Raw genomic sequence first — 8,879 nt, forward strand, 5'->3', positions numbered from 1 at the left:
TTTCTCCTTCCTATGGAGAAAGTGCCAGCTCCAGGCTAGAGCCTCCAGGCCAAGGCTCAACCTTGCCTGCTCGCCCTACACCCTGCCAGATAAGGATCAGGGAGTTAGAGAAAGCTCTCCAGGTCCTCTGCCCCAGCCCTTTCCGCTCACTTCATCATGTGACCTGCTTCTTGGTCCCTTGGCCAGGCTCAACCTGAAGAGCCACCAGATCTGACATCGAGCACCTGAGAGGCCACCAGTGGTGGAATTTGGGGGAATAGAGATGGAATCTGAGTCCACTGAGGAGTGGGTCTTATTGCTGTCATGAGTGGGGAGGTCAAGGAAAACTGTAGGGGCACCATCTGGATGGAAGTCGTCAGCTACCATTAGGCAAAGAAAGCGAAAGAACAGCCCAGTAGAGGCAGGGATGAGGAGCGGACGTGCCTGGCTTGGGCGGTAGGCTTTAGGGTCTGCCAGTGATTAGAGCCCAGTGGCCCTTGGGGCTAGTTCTCAAGCACCCTGTGGCAGCCCAGAGTGGCTCTGAGCCTCACCAAACTGAGGTGTGCAGTACTGAGAGTGGCAGGTTTGGGGTTCCAGTGGCCCCGTCTTGGGCAGGCCCTGGGCCGTCCTCACTGAACTCAGGCCACAGATTACTGAGAAGCAGCCCTCTCAGATCCCGGCACCAGTGTTCTCCAGCTGAGCAATCTCAGGCCAGGCTGGGTGCAATAAGTTGCAGTATTTAAACAAAAGGGGACCCAGGAGGCTGCGATGACAGGCCTGTAGCCGCTAGTTGTCTTTTTTTCTATCTTTTATTTAACCAAGGACTCTCTATGTAGTCCTGGCTGTCCCAGAGCTCAATATGTAGAACAGGCTGGCCTTGAACTCACAGAGATCCTCCTGCCTCTGCCTCCAGAGTGCTGGATTAAAGACATGCAGCACCATGCTGGCCCGCTGGTTGTCTCTTGACTCAGGTGGATGTCCCTGAGGCCTACACCTTTCTACATTCTCCCATCCCTTGTCCCTTCTGACAGATGGGGAAGCTACACTGAGTTAATGGCTTATGGGTCCAAGGCCACAGGAAGTGTGCGTGTCAGAAGCAGCTTGCCTTGCCTCACCTTGGTCTGCCAGACCACAGGAAATAGGAAGGTGTTGGGCTGGTGGTAGAGATGGGGAAGTCCCTAAGCCTTGACCCACCCCGGAGAGCCCTGACTGTGAGTACAGCCCTCTCTCACCTCCCTTTCACCCCTGAAGCTTCCACCCCTCCTCTTTAGCTCCTAATGCCATACCTGTCCTGAGCATCTTCCATCTTCCCACTGTGCAACTGAGCCCAGGACTGCTACAGGGGGATAGCCACCAAGGCCTGTGGTTCCTTCGTTTCTTCCTATTCAAGCTCTGCCCAGCATGAAATCCAGCTGGAGTGGGGTTCAGGCCATCACAGGTCAACCTCACCCCAGACAGCTACCCAGAGGTAGAAGAGGGGACCACGTCTGACTTGTGACTGAAAAGCATCTGGGGTAACAGTGGGGGGAAAGGTGATGGAGGCGGAGGAGGGAGGGGCTAGAGAGTGGCATTCATTCATGTCTGGGCCAGCCCTGAAGCTCTAGTCAGGATGTGTTCCTGGGGCCTGGGCTCTGTTCATCGCCTTTGGTCCACAGCCAGTATGCAGAGCCATGGTAGTCAAGGAGAGACTTTGAGGAGGTCCTGGGGGCGGGGGGAATCTGTGTGTATGCGGGCACATAGAGGGCCCTGAGGATATCTCTTGGTAGTTCTGTGAGTGCGTGCCCCTACGGTATGCAGTCAGTGCCACATCTGCCCTCAGCTGGAATAACAGGTATGCTGCAGAGAGTTGATCCATGTCAGCTGAATCCATCTTTCTTCTGGCAATGGACTTAAGCTGCTCCTCTGCCTTGTACCAGTTCCACTACCAGCTCCTGCACCCATCTCATTGGGATCCAGTAGAAGGGCCTGGGGATCTTGCTGGCACAGACCCCTTGCCAGGACTGGGCTCTTAAGCAGGGAGGTCCTCCCTGGGGAGTGTCAGTCCCTCTGAGCGTGTGCGCTGGGTATGAGGATTATTGATGTTCTGTGATTCTGGGCAGGGTTTAGCCCCTCTGGGCCTTAGCTCCTCATCTGTAAACAGGGATTAATAATTGTGCAAATCTCCCAGGGTCGTGAGAATTAATTAAACAAGAGAGTACCGGAAAACTGAGCTCAGCCAGCATCTGGGGCAGAGCCAGAGCAGAATGTGCTGATCCCCAGGTTTCTTTGTTTGTCAGGTGATCACTCAGCTGCTCTGTCTCCTGAGGAGACCTACCTGCTCCGTCTAGAGCCCTGAACCAGCACCACCTTTGTCTCCCATACAAATACTAGAACCACTTCCTAAGGCGAAGACTTTTCTGAGAAGGGTTTGCCCTGGCTTCTGGTTCAGGGCCAGCCAAAGTGTTTGTGTCTTAAGACTGGAGGCTCGTGTCTCCTCATGGCTTAACGTCAGGTCATTCAACCAGTGTCATGTCGAAAAAATCCTTCCCATACCTCCCAGTCCAAATGAGCCCATCTTGGAGTGTGGGTGGAGGCCCCTGGCCAGACTGAAGGAAAGGCCACGCAGTATGGAAACCTTCAGGGGCCTAGGGTAGTCAGGATGGCACTCATCCGGCAGATCTGTGAAATTCTTTCTGCATGCCGGTAGTGGCTACAGCTCCCTTCTGAAGCCCAACGGATCCTTCCAGCCCCAATCTAGACCTTCATGTCTTCCCAGCGAGGCACAGGCTAAAGAGAACCCAGAATCTCCTAGAAGGCAGTTATGAGCCCCAGGTGTCTCCAGTCCCCTGGGACTTCTATCGTCTGTCAGATGAACTCAGAGGAAAATATCTACTACTTGATAAAAGTTGAATCTTCTAGAGCATGGCGGGAATTCAGCTTTCCTCACCAAGACTTGCCCTGGATGCCGAGGTCTAACACCTGAACACATTAGCCCTTGGGATGCCAGTACAGAGGGCTGCAGACATGTTCACCATAGTGGGATGGATGGTAAGTCTGCTTCTGTATGAAGAAGAGTATCCTCACCCCTCCATCATCCCCTCTTCCCCACCTCTGTAATCCACGGCCTAGACTCAACTCCTTGACTTCAAAAGAGGGCACTGTCGTTGTTTAATGGGGCATCCATGGGGACCTAGCAGATGATGGATATATAATGAGAAACTTGTCATATGCTGGAAAGATAGATCAGAGAATGGATCTTACTGCCAACACTGAAGGTCTGAGTTCAATACCCAGGGCCCGCATGTCAGAAAGACAGAAGCGTTCCCTGCAAGTTGTCCTCTGGCTTCCACACATGCGCCATGGCATGTGGAAATAGAGGGAAAAAATACACTATAAAAACACACACTATAAATAGATAAATGTAATAAAAACCTTCTTAAAGAGAGATGGTGATGGTACATGCCTTTAATCCCAGCATTTGGGAGGCAGAGAGAGGTGGATCTTGGTGAGTTCAAGGCCAGCCTGGTCTACAAAGTGAGTTCCAAGAGAACTAGAGCTGTAACAGAGAAACCTGTCTCGAAAAAACAAAAACAAAACAAAACCCCCAAAACCAAAAAGCAAAGGTTGTCCTCAGCTGGGCAGTGATGGTGCACACCTTTAATCCCAGCACTTGGGAGACAGAGACAGGCAAATCTGTGTACAAGGCCAGCCTGGTCTACAGAGTGAGTTCCAGGACAGCTGGAGCTACACAGAGAAACCCAGTCTTGAAAAACCAAAACAACAAACAAACAAAACAACAACAACAACAACAACAACAACAAAAAAGTCATTGTTAGTTGCTTAGCTGTAAATAAATTTATTCCTTACAAGTAAACAGCTGCTTAGTTGTTTCTTTTCTTTTTTTTTGACAGAGTCTCCCTTATAGCGTCCAGGCTGGCCTCCAACTCTCAGTTCTCCTGCCTTAGCTTCCTGAGTGCTAGGATTGCAGGCATGTGTCACTACATTTGGCTGTTCAAAAGTGAACGCCAAAGGAGGGAGGAGAGGCAGAACAATGCAGGGCATTCACAATAGTTAGGGCTGGTAGCTTCTAGTTGGGAAGAAGGATCCTAGAACTTTCTCTACCTGCTGGGTTTGTTCTAGCCTCACAAGTCAGTGCCCAAGACCACGACAGACTGACAGTGGTCCCCTCTGGCTTGGAACACTTCTCCAAGTGCTCAGCCTTCAAATTCAAATTGGCTACTTCCAAGAGATGTGGGCTGGGCCTAGAATTCACCTATCTGGGCACTGTCTGCCTCTGTCCCACCCTACGGAACTGCACTGAGGTCACATGGGCATATATAGTAGGTGCCCAGTAAGGTGCCTTTCTCCCTCCCACCCTGTTCAGCAGGGCAAAGGGCAGGCCGGGGCCCTATGTTTGCTTCCTCTGCTGAGAGGAGGCCAAAGCCAGACCCTATACCCCAGTTTCCCATTTATGTCCCTGAGACAGAATCACAGAGGTCCTGCTACTGCAGAGTTTAGCCAAAAGGAAACATAATTTGCGTGGGACTAAAGCAGCCTATTCCACCAGGATCAGGTGCCTGGGGCCTGCAGTTGTGGGAGCAGGCATTCACAGCATGGGGGTGGGAGTCGAAGTAGGCCCAGGGTGGAGATTGGAAATGTTGTGACCTCTGAGTAACCCTGGGTTATCTCCTGCAGACAGCTCCCTCCAGTTCCACTCTCTGGCCACTGCTTATCTTCCTGATAAATGGCCCAGTGTCCTTGCAGAGTAAGGGCTGCCCACATCCTTTAGAGTCCTCCTTGCCTGGCCTGGGCATATCTAAGTGAAGACCTGAGCCTAGGCACGTGGCCTCTAGCCCAAGAGTTTGCCAGGTCAACCTCCAGGGAGGTTGGCTGTCCTAAAATTATCCTGAGGACCACGGTCTGAAAGGAGAAACAAGGTTTGACCTTCTGGACTCTGAAAGAAGCAAGGTCTGGGACTGGAGAGATGGCTCAGCAGTTAAGAGCACTGACTGTTCTTCCAGAGAACCCCAGGTTCAATTCCCAGCGCCCACATGGCAGCTCATAACTGTAACTACAGTTCCAGGGGATCTAACACCCTCACTCAGACATGCATGCAGACAAAATAGACAAAATACCAATGCACATTAAGCGAACAAACAAGGTCTGGTTCTTCCGGAAGATTTCTCATTTCCTCACAGAGGGCCTATTCCCTGCACATCCCAATACATACATCACATAGACCTGGTCCTCAGAAGCACTCAGCAGTGGCCAGGTAGGAGGAAGGAACTGGACATTGCTTTGAACTGTGACCACGACTGGGGACTGGATCCCACCAGTGAGGCCATAGACAGGCATCTGGAGAAGAGGGAGGCCGGGAGGCCGGTGCCTTTCTGTGGAGTCTCTTGGTCCTCACAGCTGTCTAAACACATCGCTAGAGAGCCAGGACCAGCCCCCGCTAGAAACAGGGAGCTTCCAGGAGCCTGCAGTCCCCAACCAGCCTATCTCTCTGCAGAGAGCAAACAGCAAGGGAAATCTCTTCCCTTCCCTTTGGTCAGAAGCCCAAATACACTAAATCTGATTCTCCTGACTTTAGCCTGATGCCCACATAGGCAATGGCAGGTTTTGTCTGTCTGTCCACATGCACAGTGTTCATCCAACCTGTGGCACGTCCTGCAGCTAAAGGAAATCTATTGATTGGTGGATGCTGGCTCCACATGCTTGGATATCTGAATATTTTTGGAACTCGCTCAGTTGACCAGGCTGGCCTCAAACTCACAGAGATCCACCTGCCTCTGCCTCCCGAGTGCTGGGATTAAAGATGTGCACCACCACCGCCCGGTATGAGACAGGTCTTATAAACTTACTATGGAGCCCAGATAGGCCTTGAACCCCTGATTCTCCTAGCTCCACTTCCTAAATTCTAAAGTTACAAGTGTGTACCACCACCATGCCCGGCTATAAATACGCTATTTTGTCTTAAAAAATTCTCTCTCATTTTGTAGTGAAGTGGCCACCAACTTAGCTGGCATCACTGCTGTTGCTAATTTGCTTTATGGCTGCCCCCAAACCAGGCACTGGGGACACTGTCTGAGGACCAGAAGCATGTGTCTCCCCATGGTGGGTTAATGCTAGGTTGCTCAGCCAGTGCCATACAGCAAATCCCATTTCCATACCTTCCAGTCTCAAACAGCCCAGTTTGAAGTGAAGGTAGGAGCCTACAGCCAGGTTTTCAAGGATATAGGGAGGACTGTAAGATGGCTTCCTTTTATATTCAAATCTTAACTGTGTCTTAATTTGTCATCGCTGTGAAGAGGTACCATGACCAAGGCAACTTGCAGAGGAAAGAGTTTACTGGGCTTATGGTTTTCAGAGGGCAAATCCATGACCATTATGGCAGGGAGTATGGCAGCAGGCAGGCAGACATGGCGCCGGTGCAGTAGCTGAGACCTTATATCCTTAGCCAGAAGCATGAGGCAGAGAGAGAGCTGACTGGGAATAGTGTGGGCTTTTGAAAGCTCTAAGTATCTCTGACTCCAGGGCCACACCTCCTCCAAAGGGCCACACCTCCTAATCCTTCCCAATAGTTCTATCAATTGGGGACCAAGTATTCAAATGAGTCTACAGGAGTCATTTCTATCCAAATACTATAAACCATCTTGGCAAACTTCTTTTTTTTTTATTTTTCATTTATTTATTATGCATGCAATATTCTGTCTGTGTGTATGTCTTCAGGCCAGAAGAGGGCACCAGACCTCATTACAGATGGTTGTGAGCCACCATGTGGTTGCCGGGAATTGAACTCAGGACCTTTGGAAGAGCAGGCAATGCTCTTAACCACTGAGCCATCTCTCCAGCCCCCTTTGGCAAACTTCTAAACATGAGAATTTGAACTAACATTGCCACTCTTACCAGCTGGGTGCACGGGAACTTGCATTTTTGTTCTAGAAACGCTGCGGTTTCTACAATCATCTACTCAATAGTCACATACATTCCTCTCTCTCTCTCTCTCTCTCTCTCTCTCTCTCTGGTTTTTGAGACAGGATTTCTCTGAAACTTTGGAGCCTGTCCCGGAACTAGCTCTTGTAGACCAGGCTGGCCTTGAACTCCCAGAGATCCGCCTGCCTCTGCCTCCCGAGTGCTGGGATTAAAGGTGTATGCCACCACCGCCCGGCAAACACATACATTTCTTAAGAACACATTCTGGGCTCAATCTGTGGGTAAAGTGATGAGACATGGCAATAACCAAGAAAATCATTGTCTCTTCTCTATAGCGGAGTTTGTTGTCAATCAGTCTCTCTCCCTCCCTCTCTCTCTGAAGGATCTAATTACACATTGACTGTACTGTGAAATGATACAGGGGACTGCTGGCACAGAGACCTATCAAAGTCTTTGGAGCCTGGGAAGCTGTCCTGGGAGTGTAGTAAACAACAAAATGGGCCAGGTGTGCAGGCGTACATCTTTAATCCCAGCACTCAAGAGGCAGAGAATGGTAGACCTCTGTGATTTTGAGGCCAGCCTGGTCTAATTAGTGAGTTCCAGTACATAGAGAGACCCTGTCTCCAAAAAAAGAAAGAAAGGAAGGAAGGAAGGAAGGAAGGAAGGAAGGAAGGAAGAAGGAAAGAAAGAAAGAAAGAAAGAAAGACAAAATGGAATGACTCACAAAACGGAGACACTCCTGCTGAACATCTTGACAGTATCAGAATGTACTAACAGCAGGAGCAAACATCTGAGCATAACCAGCCAGACCCTGGGAGCAGTCAGCCCTCACCAATCAGGAATAAGCCAAAAAGTCTGAAATTGCAAGATAAGCCTCAGAAGACCTAAAAACCAAGACTCCAGGCAGCTCCGCAGACTCTGGTCTCCACTGTCCCTTAACACGCAGTAGTCACGTCCTTTGGCAGTGAGGGACCCTTTCAGTGACTACATCTCTACCACAATATCTTGACTCTGGTCTGGCTCTCACTGTGTGACCATTGAGTGTCCAGCACCCTGACTGACCTGACTGAGCCTGACTGAGGCCATGACCGGTTAATCTGTCACTTTCAAGCCAGTGCCCACCCTCTGTCCTTCTCCCGCCAGTGGGCGAGGACACGACTGCTTGCTGCACACTGGGCTCTCAGGCTTCCAGCCCTCTTGGGCCGCACCTCTGCCTACCGTCCATGAGTCCTGCCTCCGGGTACTGTTGGCATCGCCTAGAGCGAGATTGCTATATTAATCTGCTGTGAGTTGTGCCCCTCCCCCTGCCCTGTATGTGAACAACAAACCATGCATTTGAGAAAGACACCTGACTGTCTGCCTCCCTGTGATGTTCAAGTCCTGTGTGAGAGAGGTAGGGACTAAGAAGCTGGCTCTTGAGCGGAAAGTGGCAAGTAAAAGCGGAAGGGAAGACGGGCCTTGTAGAGACACATGGGTTTAATCTCAGTACTCAGGACACAGAGGCAGGTAGAGCTCCATGAGTTCAAGGCCAGCCTGGTCTACATAGTGAGTTCCAGGACAGCCAAGGATACACAGAGATCCTGTCTCAAAACAAGCAAAGAAACAACAACAACAACAACAAAACAAATAAATAAAATAACCAAAAAGGAAAGGTTCCAAGCAGAAAGAAAAACCAGGTAAAGGCAAATGGCCAGAGGGACCATTACAGGGGAGGCAGAGAAAGAATGGAACCACTTGGGGAGCCATGGCAGGCCAGCCTGAAGGAGCAGGAGGCCAGAGGTGGTTTTGACAGGATCCCCTCTGGTTGCCAGGTAGAAAGAGAATTCAGAAGGCTTTGCTCCCAAAAGCCTAGGGCAGGTTTTGCTACTAAATCAAGGGATTTATTGCCACTTGTTGCCTCCCTCGTGCCTGTCCAGCCTGAAAGTTCCTAAGGCAGGAATTGGGGTTGGGTCTGCATCTAATTCTTTTAGCTCTTCTCCCTTGCC

Source organism: Chionomys nivalis, chromosome 4 (genome assembly GCF_950005125.1).
Source record: "Chionomys nivalis chromosome 4, mChiNiv1.1, whole genome shotgun sequence".
NCBI lineage: Eukaryota > Metazoa > Chordata > Mammalia > Rodentia > Cricetidae > Chionomys > Chionomys nivalis.